General features: G+C 37.6%; 1 long non-coding RNA gene across 1 annotated transcript; it reads right to left on the minus strand.

The window, feature by feature from the left end:
• Nucleotides 1-933: 933 nt before the first annotated feature.
• Nucleotides 934-14,658, minus strand: LOC144253589 (uncharacterized). Its single transcript, XR_013343309.1, has 3 exons — nt 14,632-14,658; nt 10,127-10,187; nt 934-1,093 (listed from the first exon to the last, which is right to left on the minus strand). It is a non-coding gene; the product is annotated as an uncharacterized LOC144253589 (long non-coding RNA).
• Between the last annotated feature and the right edge of the window lie 8,224 nt (nt 14,659-22,882).

A 22,882-nucleotide genomic window follows, 5' to 3' on the forward strand; every position in this document is an offset into this window, starting at 1 on the left:
ATGCTGAGGTAGGAGAATCATGAGTTTAAGGCCAGCCTGGGCAACTGAGCAAGATTCTGTCTCAAAATAATAATAATAATAATAATAATAATAATAAGGTTGAAGATGTAGCTCAGTTGTAGAGAGCTCCTGGGTTTAATCCCCAGCACCGACAAAAATATCTCATTTCTCCCCCAATATTTCCTCTAGGCAAACACTCTGCCATTTTCTTAAATTTTAACAGCTAAGATGGAAAGTAAAAAGACAACATAAATGAACAAATAGCAAATATATTAAAAGCTCCAATGTGTGAGACCTGCTTTTATCCATGTAGTCAAGCCATATTTTCTGCAAGTGAATTTTTCCTATTAAATATAAGGGAATTCAGTATGTTCATGCTTCGTTATGTAAGAAATGGAGATACTCGGCTTTCAATAAGTGCGACACTTGAAGAAGTTGTTATCACTTGTGTTAGAAGATGTCATGTTCCTGGACTGCTTGGACACTTAGAAGTCTAAGTGTTCTAAGTCTAAGTCGTTCTAAGCGCCAGAAACCCAACTCAGTTAACTTAGACTCCTCTCCATTCCTAAAAAGGGGAGATTCGCTCATGGACTCCAACAGCTTTGGAATAACCAATATACAGAAAGGACAGGCACGCTCTTAAGCCTAAAAGGAATTAAAACCAAGAGTCAACAGCTACAAAGACTTTCATTGGTTCTTCTGCAACTCTGCTCCCCATAAACATCGCCCACTCCCCCTAGTCTTCTCCACCAAAGGGATGCACCAGGGGTTCTTTTCTAGGGATACTGTAACACCAAAAACCAGGTGACTTCAACTACAGAAATGTCTCTTCTCACAGTTCTGGGTGGTGAAAGTCTGAAATCAAGATACCAACAAGGCTCCTGTCTCTCTGATCCTCTAGGGGAGAACCTTCCCTCCCTCCTCTACCTTCTGGTGTTTGTCATCAATCCTTGGTGTCCCAGGCTTGTAAGGGCATCATTCCAGTCAGATGGCCATCTTCTCCTGTGTGTCTTCACACTGTCTTCCTTCTCCATGTGTCGGTCTCTGAGTCCAAATTTCCGCTTTTCAAGCAGTCATGTTAACTTGGTTACCTCTGTAAAGAACCCAATAAGGTCACATTCTGAGTCCTAGGGGTTAGGACTTCAACATATCTGTGGGGGAAACACAATTCAACCTACAGCGACCAACAGCAAGTCTCCAAGGTTGACATCTAAACTTTCCTTTACCAGAGGAAAAGCCAAGGACATGATACGGTTTGTGTGAAGTCCCCACTTCCAGGACAAATCAACAGAGGTGGGGGCAACAGCAGAGTTCCACAGGACCACCGCTGTTTGTGCACTATCGCCTTCAAGTCTCGCTGAAAAAATGATTCATCTCTTTTACCAACGAGACAGGGTGGCCATATAAAAAAATGGGGAAAGCCAGTCAAAGGAAGGAAGTGACAAGGAACAGTTAGGTCACATCTGCTTGCCTTCTGATGATAAGGAGACAGCTTCATGTAAGAGGATTAAGATACAGACATCTCAGCAGAAGGACTGGGAAACATTCACAAGAAGCTGGTGGGTATTTGGAAAAAGACCTGGAAGGAGTATGCATCGTTACATACCAAATGTCTTTAATATCACAGCCGAGAAACAAGCCAAAGCTTTTGTTCTAATTACTGTTGCTGTAAATGGCAGACGTATTATTTTTCTTTTTGTGGTCAACCAATTTTTCCCCTACACACAGCATTCCATTATATATTTTTACTCCTAACTTCTTTTCTATTCCAGAGGTAAATACATATAAGAACAAATCTGTAAAAACTGTGACAACCTGTGGCACCAGGAATGAAGTTTTTTAACATCATGAACTATGGCTAAATGGGGACAAAGGCAGCTCAAAATTTCCCTTACTCAAAGGTTAGTATGACTTTGTAAACATACATTGAGATTTTTTTTAGTTGCTAAATTTATTTGCTCCAGAATAAAATTGGGCAGTTCTATTTGGGATATCTACTTTAAATTCCACCAAGAACTACCAACAATTAAAAAAAAATGAGTTTAATATTTTTAACTATAGAAAATAACACTTGCTCGTTATAGACAATTTATAAAAAAAAAAAAGCCATGCACGCATGTTTAAAAACTTAAAAATCACCTATCATACTGCCACTAACCACTGTTAACATTTTCATATCTTTACTTAGTTATTTTCTGTATACATGTAGATTCTTTTTTAAACAGAATTATTCCTGTTATGCAATTTTATGAACCAGTTTTTTTTCATTTTATATTTTATCATGAGCTCTTTTCCCATAGTCACTGAGAATATTTTTAATGACAGTATAGTATTCTATGTCATGCCATAACATATATAAGCTTTATTTTATTCTTAGATATGTAGGTGGTTTATTATAAACTATTTCTTATCATAAAAATGTCTCAAAATTTACATATTCAGTTTTATTGTAAGTATAGCTAATCATCCCTAGAAAAGTTACAAATGTTTTAGCCATCACTAAACAAACCTAAGTTTATTCTAGAGCCAGCCTCTAAAATGAGATAAAATCTAAATTATCATAAGGAAATTTACAAAATATATATAATTTATAAACATATCCAATTCCTACCTACAAGCTGTCTCCTATCTTGAAAAGCATATTATTCAAGTTCCTTGGCTCTCTACCAATCTTTTGGGAATCTCATACCTTGCTAATAAATATTTATAAAGTCAGAAAGAGATGAAACTAGGGCTGGGGTTGTGGCTTAGCGGTAGAGCAGTCGTCTAGCATGTGCAAGGCCCTGGGTTCAATCCTCAGAACCATATAAAAGTAAATAAATAAAATAAAGGTATTGTGTCCAACTACAACTAAATATATATATATATACACACACAAAGAAAGAGATGAAATTAATACTTGTGTTGTTGTTTGTGTTTTGGTAAGGGTGAGGGGCTACACATTCCACCTGTGTTCCAGAGTTGCCAATCTAAATTCCCTTGAGCAGTCTAGAAATTATATCACTAGAAAGATAGAACTGTGCTGCAGCTAGAATTAATTAGTGCAACTTCATGAAGAGAGTGCAGGGCTTACATTCACTATACCTAGGTTCAAATCCATTTTGAGGAGTCCACCTTTGAGTAACTCTATGAATCAATTTACTATCTATCTCTAAAACAGAGAAGACAAGTTAACATTTGTCAAGGACAGATGCTTTACATGAGCTCTCCCATGTAAGTCTCCCTGAAAAATTATCCCTTTCACAAATAAGAAAACAAGTTCAGATTGGGCAAATAAGTGCTCAAACTGCTAAGGGATTTTTTTTCCAAATTTGTCTAACCCCAAAGCTCATGTTCTGACCCTTGTCCCATGAAATGTTGCTTCCTGAACTCAGACTATAGGGAATTGGTTAGATATGAATGCTGCCTCTAGTACAGGAAAAACAATTTCATTCTACTAGTTGTTTGTGGGATTTTTTTGTTTGTTTGTTTTGGTACCAAGGATTAAACTCAGGAGTGCTCAACCACTGAGCCACAACCCCAGCCATTTATTTATTTATTTATTTATTTATTTATTTATTTATTTATAGGCAGCATCTTGTTAAGTTGCTTAGGGCCTCATTAAATTCTGAGACTGGCCTTGAACTTTCGATCCCCCTGCCTCAGCCTCCTGAGCTGCTGGGATTACAGGCATGCACCACTATGATGGTCCCTCCAGCTGTTTTTGAATTGCAATTTGTTGGGATGGAGGGCTGAGCCCACCAGGGCCATGCAAGTGAAACATACTCAAGCATAAAGGGCAAGGGGGCACAAAAACTCAGTAATCAATCAAGGTAAATAACATTTTTATTTATTTATTTTTATGTGGTGCTGAGGATCAAACCCAGAGTCTCTCATGTACTAGGCGAGCGCTCTACCACTGAGCCACAACCCCAGCCCGGGAAAACAACATTTTAATACAGTATTTTTAAAAGTCTAAATTAATGTAAAATTCCATGATGAGCAAAATATTATTTTAGTTAAAAACAAAATTTAGGGGCTGAGGTTGTGCCTCAGCGGTAGAGCACTCATCTAGCACCCACGAGATGCTGGATTCGATCCTCAGCACCACATTAAAATAAATAAAATAAAGATATAAAAATAAATAAATAAATAAAAATAAAAACAAAACCTGATTGTCATACTACAGCATAGTAAAACTTAAGGCAAAAGGAAAAGTGCTCATCCCATGTACATTTTTTATGTGTTTTAAATGTTTAATTATAATAAGAGCTATGTAAAAATATTTTATGCACGTATAATTTTTCTAGAATATTAAGGTAGTTAAAATATTGGACAATTGAAAGTTGGGTATATTAAAATATATAATTTTATGTTTAAATATTTTATTTATACTGAAAACAGAATTTATTCTTTATGCTTTGACAGAAGCAAACTTATCAAAAATATTTTAATTAAAGCCAATAAGCATTTTTAAAAAATACATGAAATCATAACCCACTTGAATCTAATGTATGAAATATGATATGTCAAGAGCTTTGTAATGTTTTGAACAACCAATAAAAAAAAAAAAAAAAAAGACAAGCACTCTATCAACTGAGCTTTATCCCCAGCCCAAATTGGTAATCTGGTAATCTGGGAAAACAGTGTATTGACTGGATTAACTTGGCTAGAATCAAGAAAAATGATAATACAACATGGTACTTTTGCTAGTAAATTTGATTCTCATAGATATATGGCTGTAGCAATTTTGAAACAACTTTTCATGTACCTGTATTAAAATTAAGCAAATTAGTACATGTATTGTGGCGAATAAGGGCTAGTTTTCTTAATGTCAAAATAGATACAAATACACATTTTTTGGAGTTTTAATTGTAAAAAAAAAGTGATATAAAAATTAAACCATACTTAATTACAAAAAAAAAAAAATACATGAAATCATGTAATCGGCTCTATAATATATAGTACACATTCTTTTTTTTTTTTTTGTCTCAGCCTCTGGTATGGCTCAGGATAGCACTAACTGGGACCATGACTTCTGACAACAAGACTGAAACATGTGAAGTGTTCTGTAAATGGGAACAGAGTATATGATAATATCTGACTCCTCGGATCTCTTATCCCAGCTCCTTTGGGTCGTAGCTTCTCTTTTCATTGAAAAACATCACTGTCAGGCTGACTTTTAGAATAATGTTCCTAAAGGACAATAGAAAACAAGCCATGTTTTGACAGCAGCAGGAATAAATCAACTTCCCACATCTGCTGATGCTCCAGGACCTCTGTGTGGACTTCGGAGCTTAGTCAGCTGCTGAATATCTGAGAGATACTATCTCCTAAATACTCTCAAATCAAGGATTTACATAACTTTTCCACATTCATTTAACAAATATTTACCAAGCACAACATCTCTACTAAATAAAGCAAATCATACCTGGATTTGCAGATTATATTAACCAGTCTTAGGTTTTTGGAACACCAATTAATAGTGTGCCTAATTATATATTTTATCATTAAAAAGCAGTAATAAGGGCTGGGGTTAGAGCTCAGTGGCAGAGTGCTTGCCTTGCACATGTGAGGCACTGGGTTCAATCCTCAGCACCACATAAAAATAAATAAACAAAATAAAAATATAGTGTCCATATATACCGAAAAAAATATTTTAAAAAGCAGAAATAAGCATCTTTATTATGGTAATAGCTATATGGTCATATTTTATGCCTTAATGATTTTCATTTGTTTTCAACACTTATGAAAATTCTATAAGGTAACTAGATATTATCTTTTATATAAGTTAACTTATGGACTTGTATTTTTAAAGCTGGTGATCATCTAGTGACCATCCCCCTCAGTTTTTTCAAATGAGGAACTCAGACCTCAGATTGAGGATAACTCTTGCAGTTGGTCACCCAGCTTGTACGTGACAGAACTGGCATGACACGCACCCTCTCTTGACTCTAGGTCCAGTGCTCTGTCCATCCTGCCAGGTTGCTTCCCTAAAAATATATGCAGCCAACAGCATATGATTTCAGACAGGTGTAGACAAACAAAGCAGGAAACTTGGGTTGGATGTGAGACGGTCTGGAAGGACCAAGTGAGTATGAAATGATGTGCCCAAGGAAAGGTGAACTTTCTGGAGGGGAGAATGAGAAGGAGTCACACAGCCCTGGTAGCAGTGGCAGAGCTATGGAGGACGGGGCTGCTGAGTGGTGGTATGATGTGAGGTTGCCACATGGCTGGGGACAGAGGCATGGTCAGCAAAGGCAGGGGACAGAGCATCACCAACTGGACCAGAGACAAGAAATTAAGTCACAAACATGGCCTAACCAGAATCGAAAAACAGACCAATCCACCCAAACTGAGAAGACCTAAGAAGATGAGAAAGAAAACAGACAGGAGGGGAAGATGAAAGTGTTCTGGAGACGAGTGATGGTGTTGGTTACACAACACTATGAATGTTTAATGCTGTCAGATCATACACTTCAGTTGGTTTAAATGGTAAATTTTATTACATGTATATACTTGAGCACAATTTTTAATATTTTTAAATTAAGAGATAACTCAGGTTGACCCAGTTCCCTGTACCTCAAAGGCAAATCCTTGTAGGCCAAGTCAAGATCTGCCAAGGTAGTATTTTGATTGGGGTGGAGAAAATAAACACTCCTAAAGGGACATTTTGTGATTTTGTGGGTATTTTTAGCTCCAACAATGAACAGGGTACAATTGGCCAGGGTCCTGGGACTAGAGAAGTCTTATCACATGTGGGCCAATTATGCTGTCATGTCAGAGATAAATTTTGAATGTCATTCATGTAGGTGAAAAACCTGTTTAAAATAATGTGAGCCCAGAATCTAACCTTAATTTACACATAACACAGAGTATTTGTTTATTTGTTTGTCTGATATAAATCTTTTAAAATTTTTTTAATTTGTTCTAATTAGTTATACATGATAGTAGAATGCACTTTGACATATTGTACACAAATGGAGCACAACTTCTCATTCCTCTGGCTGTATATGGTGCAGAGTCACACTAGTGGTGTAATCATACATATATATAGGGTAATAATGCCTGTCTCATTCCATTGTCCTTCCCATCCCCAGAGACCCCACACATACACTCCCCTCTGCACAACACAAAGTTCCTTCATTCTTCCCTACCATTCCACCCCCACTATGGATCAACATCCACTGCTCAGAGAAAACATTCATCCTTTGGTTTTCTGGGATTGGCTTATTTCACTTAGTATAATATTCTCTAATTCCATCCATTTACCTCCAAATGCCAAGATTTCATTCTTCTTTAAGGCTGAGTAATATTCAATTGTGTATATGTATCACATTATCTTTATCCATTCATTTGTTGAAGGACATATAGGTTGGTTCCACAATTTAGCTATTGTGAATTGAGCTTCTATAAACATTGATGCACTGTGGTATGTCACTGTGGTATTCTGATTTTAAGTCATTTGGGTATAAATCAAGAAGTGGAGATAGCTGGGTCAAATGGTGGTTCCATTCTAAGTTTTCTGAGGAACCTCCATACTGTTTTCCATAGTGGTTGTACCAATTTGCAGTCCCACCAGTAACGTATGAGTGTGCCTTTTCCCCCGAATCCTCACCAACAGTTATTATTGCTTGTATTCCTGATAATTGCCATTCTGACTGGAGTGAAATGAAATCTTAGAGTATTTTTTATTTGCATTTCTCTAATTGCTAGAGATGATGAACATTCTTTCATATGTTTGTTGATCTATTGTATTTCTTCTTCTGTGAAGTATCTGTTCAGTTCCTTAACCCATTTATTGATTGGGCTATTTGGTTTTTTTGTTGTTAAGTTTTTTGAGTTCTTTATATGTCCTGGAGATTAGTGCTGTATCTGAGTTGTGTGTGGTAAAGATTTTTTCCCATTCTGTAGGCTCTCTCTTCACATTATTGATTGTTTCCTTTACTAAGGAGAAGCTTGTTAGTTTGAATCCATCCCATTTACTGATTTTTTATTTTACTTCTTGCACTTTAGGAGTCTAGTTCAGGAAGTCAGGTCCTGGGTCAACGTGGTAAAAGTTGGGCCTACTTTTTCTTCTATTAGACTCAAGATCTCTGTTCTAGTGCCTAAGTCTTTGATCCACTTTGAGTTGAGTTTTGTGCATGGTGAGAGATAGGGGTTTAATTTAATTTTGCTACTTATGGATATCCAGTTTTCCCAGCACCATTTGTTGAACAGGCTATCTTTTCTCCAATGTCTGTCTTTGGCACCTTTGTCTAGCATGAGATAACCATATTTATGTGGGTTTCTCTCTGTGTCGATAGAACACAAGAGTCTTAAAGGCATGAACTTATTTAGGAATGCAACTACCATATAATATGAGGGAAATGGTGATTTTACCCACAAAATCACAAAGTGTCCCCTTAGGAGTGCTTATTTTCTCCACCCCAATCAAAATACTTCCTTAGCAGATCTTGACTTGGCCTACAAGGATTTGCCTTTGAGGTACAGAGAATAGGGTCAACCTGAGTTATCTCTTTTTTTTATTATTTTTTTTATTGGTTGTTCAAAACATTACAAAGCTCATGACATATCATCTTCCATACATTTGATTCAAGTGGGTTATGAACTCCCATTTTTTACCCCAAATACAAGTTGCAGAATCACATCGGTTACACATCCACATTTTTACATAATACCATATTAGTGACTGTTTTAACTTAAAAATATTAAAAATTGTGCTCAAATATATACATGTAATAAAATTCACCATTTAAACCAACTGAAGTGTATGATCTGACAGCATCATCCCAGAGGAATTAATTATTTTGGAAAATTATATTGCCAATGTTGATGTCATTTATGGTATTTGAGTCATTAATAGAACGTTCCAGGATCATTCTTCATTCATAGCTGTCACATTCACTATGATTCTATGGGTGAGTTCAAGTATCTGATTAAAATACATGTTTATTATAAATTATTGCCCTTACTTTCTCCTTTATCTTACATGTAAGCTATCATTTTTTTAAAAAATTATGTGTGAGGTTAGTTTATATTTTCTATTTGTTTTATTTTAGAATAGGAGATATTTGCAATAGAAAAGGGGTATCAAGACTGGTGAAATGTGTCCACATCCAACCTGGGTGTCTCAGTGTTCACAACCACTGGTAACTGCCCAAGCACTTTGGGGGAGTCCTTGCATTCTACTGTCTGGGCAGAGACCCACTCTTTATCACTGGCCTCTTATGATCCCGTTTCTGCTTGTATCAAAAGTCTAACTCAGTCAAGACAGAAACGTCTTGTCACCTCTTCCAAGTAGTGTACAGCATCTTCTTTGGGAAAGAGAAATTTCAGATGTTCAACTGTTAGAAACTAGGCAGAGAGGGTAGAGGCCAGCAGACAGCATGGGCAGTAAGAACTTCAAGGAAGTGGGCAAGGATGACTCAAAAAAAAATACCGTTTATAATACATTTCCTACCCCCCCCCAGTGGTTGCTTCTAAATTAAGAAAAAAAAATTAAAAGATATATGCAAAGATTTCTTGTACACAATCAAAAGGAAGTTGAATTTAACTACAATTACAGCTATTTACAAAGTTGATCAATTCTTAGGTCATTTCGAAGCATTGATAACATTTTTTATGCTCCTTGGAAAGATATTAAAAGTCACTAAAGCAAAGGAATCCCGTTAGGAAATGTGGTCTCTGACCTTGCTGAAAATAGAGTGGCTCAATTCACAGATAGTTTTCATGCTTCCTTTTTAATAGCCATATCAATTTACTTTATAATTATTTTGCTCCAGTGTGCATGTATATCAATTTGTTCTCATACCAGAGAATTAGAACATCACATATAATCTTTCAGAGCACTTTAAAAACATCAGTTCTTTGTACAACTATGTTATAAAAACAAAGCATGCTCAAACTTGATTTCATAATCTAAATCACACTATGAACAAGTCAAAAGTTAATTAGTAAATTTGAATGATTTTATGACACTATTATTCCTAATACCTACACTTTGAAAACAGTCTAAATGTCTACAACAGGAACACAGCTCAGTAGAATACAGTTTATCCATAAATGGAATACCATACAGTCTCCAAAATGATCTTATAGAATTATTGATGAGTTGGGAATGGTGCAAACCTGTAATCCCACTTACTTGGTAGTCTGAGGCAGGAGGATTACAAATTCAAAGCCAGCCTTGGCAACTTAGTGAGACCCTATTTCAAAATAACAAATAAAAAGAGCTAAGAATATAGCTCATTGGTAGAATATCCCAGAAATGCCCAGTAACACACAAAAATAATAATTATTAATGCTATTGAAAGATATACAATATGTATTTAATCATGAGAATATTATCCAAGTTTTTAGAAAACACACACACACTCAAACACACACAGAAAAAAATTTGAAGGTGTATACATCAAAATGTTACAAGTCATTGTAAAATCATGTTTAGGTAACAATTTTGGAGAGTGGGGTGAATGACTTATCTGTATTTTCTAAATTTTCTGCATGTATACTTTTATAATAAAAACAATAACTTATCAAAATAAAAATGCGTTTGATTCTTATTGACAACCAATATTTTCTCTAAGGCTACATGTTTTTTCTAAGACTACAATAAACTAAGGAATTAAACTAGAAGACATAAAAGCCAAGCTCATTTTTTTGATTAGTCACCCATGGCAATTATCCTCTGAACTCATCACCCCCTAAATCCCAAACTGATTCTTCCCAACATCCCTTGTCTCATGAAGAAGCTGGCTGTCCAAATACTTGTCACCTTTACCCCCTAAACCTCTGCCTAGAATTTCTCCATAATATTTCCCCACATAGGAACCCCATCTTTCCCATTCCTAACATCTCTTGCCCCAGGACTGCAGCAAGCTCTCTAACTGGCATCCCTGCCTCCAGCCTTGTTCTAGTCCAGACTTGCTCACACTGCCATCCCAGGGGAGGTTCAAGCATTCTCAGCTACTCTCTGCTATAACTCCTTCCTTAGCTTTCACCACTTCTAAGAGAAGACATATGCAAAGCATAGGATTTGGCCTTTGCCCACCTCTCCAGTCCCATCTCTCATCACAGCTCTTAGCACTCCTTATCCTAATGAGCCAATTACAACCCTTCCGACACACAGTGCTCTCTCACACCACTCTCCCTTTGAACACTCGGATTCTTCTGCCTGAAACACTCTTCAGTTCTCTTCCCTGACTCCCTCTCCAGTCCTTCAAAATGGACCCTTACCCTGTACTATCCTGGGAAGCATCTTCAGGCCATGAACTTCATGCAGGGAAGGCACACCTAAGGCATTTCTTGTTCCAGTGCACACAATTAAAAGAAAGTCACAGACTCTGGAGTCACACCAGCCTGGCTCTGTTCTGCTGCCACTGCCTGTCAAGACCATGTGCTCTGGGCAAGGTACCTTAACCTCCAAGCCCTCATTCATAAGATGATAATGAAACAGCAGCCTTATGAAGCTGTTCTAAGATCAAAAGCAAAAATACATTCAAAGGGCAAACAAGTTCACCCCATTACCTAACTTACTTTTACTTTTTATTCTGCTCTGTGTGTTTAAGTCAGCTATCTTACTTCCTTATGTAAAATGAAGCAAAATAGACAAAAATAAAAGGAAACCCAATTATAAAGCCCCTGCCCACGCTTCAGAACCCAGATTGCGTTACCTTCTCTAGGGAATCTTCCTTAAGTGCCCCACCCTTCACCTGAGTTTCATTTAGATGAGCTTGTGTATCATGTGTACATACCTCAACAATTACTGGGCAAAATAATTGCTTCCTTGGCGACCTTTTCCATTCTTTTCCTCAAGGGAAAGAATCATGTCTTATTTTACTTGGAATCAGCAGATCTCAGAATAGTGTCTGACATATACCAAGTACTCATTGAAGAATGAATAAATGGCCACTCACAGACCATGCCTCTTACAACACATTTGACTTCTCTTTACACCCTCCTGAAGATTTTGGAAAATCTCAGCTTGCTCCACCAGGGAAACTGGCACCTGAAGCCTTGTCTATTCCATTTCCCCTAAAGAAGCCCCACCTCTCCTACTTGCCCACATAGGTTGCTCTAGTTTCAATGTCACTGTAAACCTCTTCTCTTCCTTATATCCTTCAAATTGCTCCAGTCCATGGTGGTTGTTCATCCTTTGAACTCTTTAAATATCTAGAGTCTATACCATTAATCTGACAATCACTTTATATTGAGTTGCTAAGCAACTCTTCTTTTTGTTTTTTCTTTGCAGAACTGGAGATGAAACCTAGGGCTGCCTCACCACCGAGCTATATCCCCAGTACTTTTTATTTTTTATTTTGAGACAGAGTCTCACTGAGTTGCTGAGGCTAGTCTCAAACTTCTGATACTCTTGCCTCAGCCTCCTGAGCAGCTGGGATTACAGGTATGCACCATCACACCCGGCTGCTTAAGCAACTCTTCTACATTCATACTCAACTGTTATTTACCTTCAATCTTGTAATTTAAACTTTCTTATGCAAATTTCTCATTTCCCAAAGTAGAGAGTACATTCCTGTCAAGTCCTGCATTGGAAAGCACGATCCTGCATGTATTTCCCTATCATAACACCCCCCTCTCCTATTCTCTGCCTTTCCCTGCTGTTTCTCCCAAGGTAACAACTAATCTTCCAACTTAATCAGCAGGACTTCTTTGCTTTCTGGCTTGCATTTGGGCATGGACAGATCAATGGGTGGAAGGACAAGGTAGTTGGAATTTCTTCCCTTGCTTGGCCAGTTCTATAGTGTTTTAATCTTCCCAAGATGTTGAGTTCTCGAGTGGCACCCTGCTAGGGCTGTGCCCCTCAACTGGGCTCCCTTCCCCATCATTTTTTCCCTTCCTCCTTCAGGCCTGGTGCCTCAGCGTCCTTTTCTCTTTCTTTCTTCTTTCCTTCCTTTCTTTCTTTCCTTCTTTCTTTCTTCCTTTCTTCCTTTCTTTCTTTCCTTTTAGACTCTTTTTTTAAATTATTATTGGTGCAGTATGATTATATAACAGTGAGATTCATTGTGACATAGTCATTCATGCACATAAATTAACTTGATCAATTTCACTCCTCAGTACCTCTCTTTTCCCTCCCCTCCTCCTCCCCTCATCTCTTTCCTCACTCTACTGATCTCTCTTCTATTTTCATGAAGTTCCTTTTTAAAAGTATTCTTCTAACTTCTTCACAGGAACAAGAAGATACACACAGGAACAAGAAGATACTCCACAAGAACAAGAAGATACTACACAGGAACAAGAAGATACTACACAGGAACAAGAAGATACGACCCATGACTTTCTGAGCCTGGCTTGTTTTGCTCAAGATGATCAGCTTCCTTTTTCTATGCCCTAAACCTTGCCCACATTTCTGAAAATAGTCCCTTCATTAAAAAGTAAATTCCCGATATAATGTGCTGTTTCTCACTAGGATCTAGACTAATACAGGACTTTTCAGATTAGTTAGGATAGGACTAGAGTTACATTACAATTTATCATCCAAACCAGAGCCCTTCCAAGAGTAAGAGGGGAACTATGAAGAGTTAAACCACTGAGACAAACTTAAATCAGAACTGTCTCAGGCAACCTGGAATGAATGGACATCCTAGGCAGACACACAGAAAATGGTTACATGAAGAAACAAAAACATTTCTAGAAGAGATAATATTACAGCACAGTTTAAGTGCCAAAGGGTGGGATAGACTTTCAGTGCTACAGCCATTCCAAGAAAAAAGAGGTCATTTCTCCTGGGGAAGAAGATATCTGAGGTCAACTGAGTTACTCAGCACTCCTTCTTCAACTAAATGAAGTCACACAATCCACATGTGCTTGGCATTTTGTAAATTTTCTTCGAGAAACATCATTCCTAGCCTGATACCCAGCTCTATTCCTCAAACCCAAGCATGACTCTCACCATTTCTTTCCATTGCTCAGCTCTGGGTTCTTAAGGAAAGCAAGCGCATTTAAATTTTAGCCAGTTATTCCTTTTCAAAAATTAAATGATATAGTTATAAATCACTGTGAATATCTGGTATTTTTTAATTCTTTAAAAAAGTTTTATCTTCATTTTACAAAGTTATCTGAGAGATGATTTAGAAGTTTCACTTGCAAATTCAAACATTCTCACTAATAATAGCATAAAGCCTAATAAGTACCATAGAAAACTTTTTTAAATGTATGTAGATTTCTTTGCCTCTTAAAGGGTTTGACAATTAACAAATACCCTAAAGCCTTGCCACCACCAGCAAAGTGACCCCTATTGCTCCCCAACTTCTATGGGATTCAAAATCACTTGATGAGGAAGTGTTTCTGATCCTTAAGTTGCTAGAGGAAGCAGGTCACTAGGAGCCCCAGTGTGTGACTTCGGGCCTGTCAAATGACGGCTTTGTTCAAGCATTTCATACACATGAGACTAGTTCATAAAAACAAGCATCCCTGCCAAGGAGCAGAAAGAAAGTACCCTGTAGATTGGGGCAGCCAGAGTTGCTTCCTTCTTCTTGCAGCCATCCTGTGCCAGTTAGGATTAGACCACAAGGAGGTAGAATTGAAAATTCCGTCTTTTTCTGAATTGCAAGATTCAGAAAAAGTCCTTAAGAACAAGACAAACAGGAGAGGGAAGTGTTAACTAGAGATAAAAAGCAGGCATAGACTTACTAGTATGCAGGAAATGGTACAAACTGAAGCAGACAGGTGGAAGTAAAGAGAGAAAAACACAGGGAAGAAATATGAGCTGACAATCACGTGGGCAGCCTCTTATTCCATGCTGGCAAGCCATTAAAATCTACAAGAAGCAGTGCACTTGAAGCAATTTTATAGCAGAATGCAAGTTTCAAGCATGATACAAAAAAAAAAAAAAAAAAAACAGAAATGACCTAAGAAGATTTGCAAGTCTTTTCAGACTCTTATGAGGCACTTTTAGTCTCCTGCCTACCTATCACCAGGGAAGAGCTCCAGCTGCTGCACTGATGGCTGGGGGGAGTTCTCTTTCTCCTGTACCCGGAAGAGGTGGTATTCTGTAGGAGGGAAGTGAGTACTGGAAACTCCCTGATGAGAATATTCTGGGTCCATATGGGGTGTAACATTCTATCAGCCTGTGAATTTTAAAAACTACCCCAAGGCCCAAAACTAATCCTTCAATTATGGGCCACTGCCTGCTGTGCTTTGCATGCATTATGTGAAATGGATTATAACTAATTTTTCAAAGTCAGCAGATTGTTATTTACCCATATGCTGACAATTTGCAGAGGCAGAAACTATGTCAGCTACTCTATGTAAAACACTACACCTACTCAAAGTCCTCATTAACAACATCTACATTGGCTTTTCCTTTTAAAATGTATTAAAATAATTTTACATTACATATAAAATTTTATATTATTTATAATTTATATAAATACTTTGTAGCACCTATAATTTATATAGCTTTAGAAAACATAAAATATATAATAAATATAATTCAATTATATAAAATAATTATATGTGCATTTATATCATGTAATTTATAGAAATTATATATAATAAATACTATAAGTTATAAAATTAAATGAAATTAAATCATATCATTAATAATTTATATATGATTTTTAAAGGAAAAGCCAATGTAGTTAGTGTGTGTACATTGTAATATTTAATATTGATACAAACTTTCTGTAAAAGATGTTTGCAAAGGATCTACATGGTAAGATGAGAAAATATTCATGTGTATTCTTATGATCTATCATTACAATGGTCCATTGAACAGTAGTGACATTTTTATACTTCATTTCCATTTATTTCACAAACACATTATGAAGCCTGCTATCCAACAGGCACCATGCAGGATAGCCTAAGACAAACTCCAGTAAGGAGCTCTCAAGGAACCTGTGTAGATCAGCCTGAGAGAACAAAGCCCTTTGCCATCAGATAAATGCCTCAATAGATATGTGCTTAGGTGCCAGGGAAGGTAGAGGGTGTGGAAGGACCTTTCCAAAGGCAGTCTCAGCAGAAGCTGAGTTTTCAAGTATAGGCAAGTGCTATTGAAGAGAAGAGAAAATGAGGATGAAAAGAATCTTCATGCAGAAGGTGGGAGAACAGTATCTTGCTAAGGAATTTGAGCATGGCTATGCCTGGTGCATTTATGACTAGGGCATAGGGTAGACATTAAAGATTGAAGAATGATTGACCATGATGCTAGATAGACAAGGTCAATACTGTTAAGCTGGAAACCATGGAAGATTTCAAGCAGTGACATAGCATGATCAGATGGTAGAAAATTATAGGATTTAGGAGAGTGATAATGTGATATTAGAGACTCCAATCCACCCACCCATAGAAGAAGGAATAAGAGACAGTGGAAAGAAAGATGAGATGGCTCAAGCTATTTAGAAAAGAGAATACAGTTTGGAAACTGCTTGGATATGGCACATTAGTGAGAAGAAGAAATCTAAGTGTTGTCTTTCAGATTTCAAGCTAAGACCATAGGATGAATAGTGGTGTCATTCTTGGATATAGGACCACTGGAGGATAGACAGGTGACCATTGTTGATTATTTTCATTTGGGGGTGTTTGGGAATGTGCAGGGATAAAACAGTTCATTTGGGGTATTCTTGTTTTGAGAAATTATATGACTCTGGACCTCAGCTGCAAGGTCTGAACTATAAACTTGAAAACGGGCGTAGCTAGCACATAAGCAGAGGTGGAACCATGTTGTATTCCATTACTTCAACAAAGACCTGAGATAAATCAATTTCAAGGAGGAATGAATAATTTTGGCTCATGGTTTCAGTCCATGGTCCCCTGTTGCTTTGGACCTATGTTGTCACAGTATATCACAGTGGGAGCTTGTGACAGAAAAGGTTTTTTACCTCATAGTGCTCAGAAAGCAAAGATAGAAGAAGATGAGGGGGGATGGGGATGTGGCTCAAGCGGTAGCACGCTCACCTGGTATGCTTGCGGCCTAGGTTCGATCCTCAGCACCACATACAAACAAAGTTGTTGTGTCCGCCGAAAACTTAAAATAAATAATATAACTTAAAACTTAAAATAAATAAACATTCTCTCTCTCTCTCTCTCTCTCTCTCTCTCTCTCTCTCTCTCTCTCTTAAAAAAAAAAAATAAGAAGATGAGGAGTGGAGGTTCCACTATCCCACTCAAAGGCACATATCCAATGACCATCCACTAGGCCCCACTGCTGAAAGATTCCACCACCTCCCAATCATGGTACAGACTGAGGACCAAGCCTTTAACACATGGGTCTTTGCAGGACACTCCAGACTTAACCTATACCTTTTGTGATGAAGTCATCTATGAAAAAATGAGGAAAGGGGAAAGAGCAAAGTCAAGGTCAGAATCTTGGGGTTCACTATCATAAAGCAAGCACTAAGCACAGATTAGAAAAGAGCAACCAGAAAGGTAGAAAGAAAGAGAGAGCATATTTTTTCTTTGAAATGGAATAGAGAACAGAGTTCAAAGTGGGAGGCTTACATTGTCAGATGCTGCATCAAAGCTGAGAAAGAAAAAGAGAGAGGGAAAAAAGCATATTGTTTTAGCAATGCTTTTCAGAATGTAGATAAATGAACCATTTCTGGTGCATAAATAAACTATAAATTTTGATGTGGAAATTTAATATCAAAAGTCATCATTTAATATATATTATCTGTTTATGTGTTACACAATTGTATGTATTAGGTATGTAATACATTATATATACTACTCTGAAATGATGGCTTAAAAATTATCCCTCTAAAAGGCAGAACTGCTTTTAAGTGATTTGCTTGATTATGATGTCACAGGTTGGGTTTTCTAGAAGAATAGGACAAGAAATACCAAGACAGAATGTGAAGTGTAGGATCTTTGTGAGAGATCAACACTGAAAGGAAGGAGAAACAAAAAGAGGATTCTAGAATGAGAACTGCCTGTCAAAACAGGCCACAGCAGGTTGAAATGTCTGGACCTCTGGACCTGATCTCTTTGAGGCACCACTGTGCCCTGTGCCTAGAAGAGCATGACAACAAGAGGTGGCTCTCCACAGCTGAGGTCAACCCTGAGGGAACCAGCAGCTGGAGCACCATAATACAGCAACAGGTCCCTCCTTGAAGGGGATCTGGGAGGCGTGTCCTGTTTCAACCTCATGTGGCTGGCAGCCATTGTCCAAAATGCTGAAAGTCATGTGAGGTTGCAATGGCAGAGCCTCATTTAGCCATGATTATTGGTTGTTGGAATATCCAACCATTAGTTCTTTGCCCCCTGTCAACATTCTAAGCCATTTCTCTGTCATAAATATGAAACCATTTTCAATGGTAAAAAGATATTAAATTATGGTCCTGTCACATTGGTTATGTGGGTGTAAAATCTGGACTAGACAAGAGTGTTGTAATTACATTTGCTTATGGAATTAAGTGCTGCATATATTTTACATCTGAAGAAGAGAAATGAGGTATAAGGCCATGAAGTGGTTGAGCTGTTCCGATTTTACTTAAAACAAAGTTTTAGTCACCTAAATTGAATGGACCATCATTGAATAACACTTTTTTAAAAAACTGTTCTATAATTGAACAGCCCTGAGAAAATAGAATAAGGCAATCATATTTGGTTATATATTGCATTTATGCCATTTGACATCTCCTCCTTTGCAAAACAAATTTCCCTTTGCCAGCTGTAATTAGGTGCTGAGATAAAGCTGCCTTAATATTCTGCATATTGGATGAGGGCTGCCAGCAGCTGTCGGATCACTGGCTCTGTTCTCATGTACAATGAAAACATCAAAGACATCTGTGGTTTGCCCTAAAATTAGTGCCAGAATTGGCCTTCTCTCCTTTATTGTGTAGCCAGCTTTGCTATTTGCATAAGTAATAAGGGAACCTGAACAGATTTTGCTGGGCCCATGAAAGAGAACTACCAAACCAAGACTTTGGAAAGTAGCTGAAATGTGCTGCCCAGCATAAGGCTCAAGTGCATTGGGTTTAGATTTACATAGACCTGGGCCTCAGGCTTCAGTTTTTACTGTTTACTTGTGACTTTGAGCAAGTTATTTAAGCTCTCAGCCATAATGTCTTTTTTGGTAAAATAGGGAAGCTATTTACTTCATAGGGGAGTTTTGAAGAATAATTAATGTATGTGAAGCATTTAGCATGTGCCCAGGGCCTTGTAACACTTGACAAGTGTTAGCAATCTTCAGACCTTCATCTAGGGTCCCATTCTAGAAAGTTTTACCTGCAGCAACCTTAAAACATTTATTTGCTGATATAGCAAAAGTGCAAAGAGCTCTCTCTCTCTCTCTCTTTCTTTCTCTCTCTCTCTCTCTCTCTCTCTCTCACACACACACACACACACACACACACACACACACATATATATTAGCCTTCAGAATTCCCAGAAGTTATGGAAACCTATTAAAATTTTCTCTGACAAACAATGGGAGTCCTTTTTACTACTGCTTACAGTTCTGTGACATATTTCAAACCTTCATTTTCTTCTTGGAACCATGTATTTACTATCAAGTCTCTTCTATGAGTGATTTGTAGTGACTCGTTTGGAGGAAGTACCAGGTAGTTGACCTTTAACTGCACATAACAGAAAGCTTGGCTGGACTGCCTGGAACTACAGACATTTATTATCTCACAGAGGAAGAAGTTCACAGACAGGCAGCACCAGGCTGATATAGTCAGTGATTCAGCAAGGCCACAGGGACTTCCCAGCTTTCTGCTGTGCTGTCCTCTGCAATCTAGATTTTGTCTTCAGGGTAGCACCTTCATGGGTACAGAATGGCTGCCATCTAAAATTATAGCAAGACTTTGTAGGTTTTGTTTTTTTGTTTTTTTAAGAAGCAAATCTGTCTCAGAAACATTCCAACCTGTATTTTCTCAACTCTCAGTGGCTAGAACAGAATCACATAGCTGTTTGTGAACCAATCAGTAGCAGTGGAACCTTGACTGGCTTAGTGAAGCACACAACAGTGCCAAGGAAGATAGAGTACCTGCGGAAACTGCACTTTTGTAATGAAAGAGGAAGACAGAATGAATGTCTATCTTCTTGAGTGTCTACATAGTTACAAACAACTATTGCATAATTGAAAATCAAACTCCATTTTTTTTCAGTCTTCCAGAAAGTACCACACCAATATTTCTAGAAAAATAATCATTTATTTATAATAAAAATAATAATAATAAATGTAGCTGAGCCCAGAGATGAAAATTAGTTGTACGATTCTTATGGCATAGTGGCTGGTAGTTTTCTATGTCCATGTGCCATTCATTTGATCATCATTTCTGAACAAACCTATCAAACTATAAGTTCACTGAATGCAACAACCTGGTTTGCTTTGTCCACCGTTGTATCCTCTATTGCACAGTAACCAGCACATGGCAAGTATTCAGTAAATATTTGTTGAATAAATGAATGAATACAATGACACAAATAAATAAATAAATAATGACACTGGGTCTACTGCAGCAGACCTTGTGTCCCTGCTGTCCTCTTACCTTTGTAATTGGGGATGACTGATGACATCCTTCCACGGCCTTTGGTTCCAAGATTGTTGTTAACCCGTGGGAACTAAGTGATACTGACCAGGTGCTTGCTGCTCTATCTGTAGAAGCCAATACTATGGCACCATGTTCTTATGTTTTGCTTGTTTGCAAAAAGAAAGAGCTATATTATAGATTGGCCCACAGGGAGAGAGATGGCCACTCAAATCTGTCTCCCCATTGGCCAATAGCCTAGGAATTTAAGTAGCCAAGTAAGGGAAAATAGCTGATTGGTAGTAAACAGGTATTTTGGTGGAATAGTCCACATAGGTATGCCAGATACAGGAGAACTGTGGCTACTTTGTAACTAGGAAGTTTACAGTATCTCCATTACACTGGTCTGTCCTGCAACTGTTGAGGGCACTTCCTCTGCTAATCTAGGCCCATGAGGCCCTATTCTTGTCCTTCAGGTTCTTTTCATCAAAGTCATTTGGTTCCACCAGGCTTTAAAGGTCAGGGCAGGTCCTGACCTTGCTACTCTAGGCCCATGAGGCCCTGTTCTTGTTCTTCAGATTCTTCTCATGAGTCTTTTTGTTCCACCAACTTCTCAAGGTTATATCAGGTCCTAGAATTTTGTGCCTGTGTCCTGAAAAACAGTTGGAGCAATTTTTAGGAGCAGAGAAGTAGCCATTTTATGGCTCAGTTTCATAAGGAAGCTTAGGTCAGTGGCTTAATGTTGAATTGGCCTTTCTGATTGTTTTTCAATGATTATAATGTTGTTGCTTTTTCTTCTATAATAACAGATTTTCTGGGCATCCCAGAACCCAACACTGACAAGCTAATTCATGCCAGTGAATCTCAAACCTCTAGGAGGGTACATGGTAGATCTAGAATGCTCAATATGAGTGCCAGAATCCACAGTTCTCAGGATGGCATGTAATCCTGCTCTCTACAATCATATCTGTGAGAATGAACTTGGGATTTTATTAAAAATAACTACAGAATCATGTGAAAATTCAGCCTGCACTATGGCACCACTCTGAATGGTGTCTGTGTGGTCTAATATTTTCCTTTATTTACTGGATAGGTCCTGCTGACTCACTTTATCTCTGCAGAAATGATTCCTTTCTTAAACTGCAGTGTTCAATGTCAATTGTAGAAAATTCTCAATTTCTGGTTTTTGCTCATTTGTTGCTATTATTTTTTTAATCTGATTTTTTTAACAAATTCAAAGTTCTCACTAACTCATTTCTAGGAAACTTTGCTTTTTACCAGGAAATTAGTACAAAATACCAGAGACCTATTAGCTTGAAGTTGTTATTATTTGCTCAACCCAAGCTTGTGGCATTCCAAGGGCTCTCTGTCACAGCCTCCCTGACCTGTCTGTACTCTGACGATTGGATGAGCTCTAAAGCCTTGCTAGAGGCAAGATGAATAGAAGTACAACATCTGGATTGAGTCCAAGCTGGAAATTTTTCTCCCATTGTTTATATGGATTCCATGACTCTCTCTGAGGGGCAGCATTGAGCTTATAGCATTGAGTCACTTGGAATCTACAGCCCATCAGACTAGTGGTTTCCAAACTTCAGAAACACCTAACAAAACACAGATACCAACACTGGGAGCCAACAACATAAGCAGTAACAGTTTTGATGGTTGTCATTTAAGGATTTAATTCTGTATAAGTTTCAATGTTTCAAATTTCACCTTAATCACAACTTTTAATAAAATTTTTCTTATAAAATAAATGCAGAAAGTATTTTTATACTTCTTGACTATTTGCATGTACTATTGGAGGAAGTGCAAATCAAAGTATACTTTTTAAACTTTATTTATTTTTTATTTTTTTAGTTTCAGTTGGACACAATACCTTTATTTTACTTATTTACTTTTTATGTGGTGCTGAGAATCGAACCCAGCACCTCACACATGTTAGGAGAGCATTCTACCACTGAGCCACGACCCCAGCACCACAAAGTATACATTTTGGGGCTGGGGATGTGGCTCAAGCAGTAGCGCGCTCGCCTGGCATGCGTGCGGCCCGGGTTCGATCCTCAGCACCACATACCAACAAAGATGTTGTGTCCGCCGAGAACTAAAAAATAAATATTAAAAAAAAAATTCTCTCTCTCCTCTCTCACTCTCTCTTTAAAAAAAAAAAAAGTATACATTTTGAAGAACAAATTGACAAAACGTGTCAAATTTAAGACATTTATGCCATTTAGTCCCAAAGAGTCCAGTTTTTATAACCTATCCTACAAAAATACTTGTAGAAATTTGTATGGGTGTGTGATATTTAGGGTAGCCTAGCTGATGTAAAAAAAAAAATCTCAAAAATCTGAGTAGCTCAATATAATACATGTGTGCTTTGTGCTATCACCAATGCAAGACAGCTGGGGGGATTTCTCACAAAGTCACTCAGAGATCTCTCTTGTCACTCCACCTTACTTTAGGTCCTTGCA

This window comes from Urocitellus parryii, chromosome 1, assembly GCF_045843805.1.
Source record: "Urocitellus parryii isolate mUroPar1 chromosome 1, mUroPar1.hap1, whole genome shotgun sequence".
Classification (NCBI taxonomy): Eukaryota; Metazoa; Chordata; class Mammalia; order Rodentia; family Sciuridae; genus Urocitellus; species Urocitellus parryii.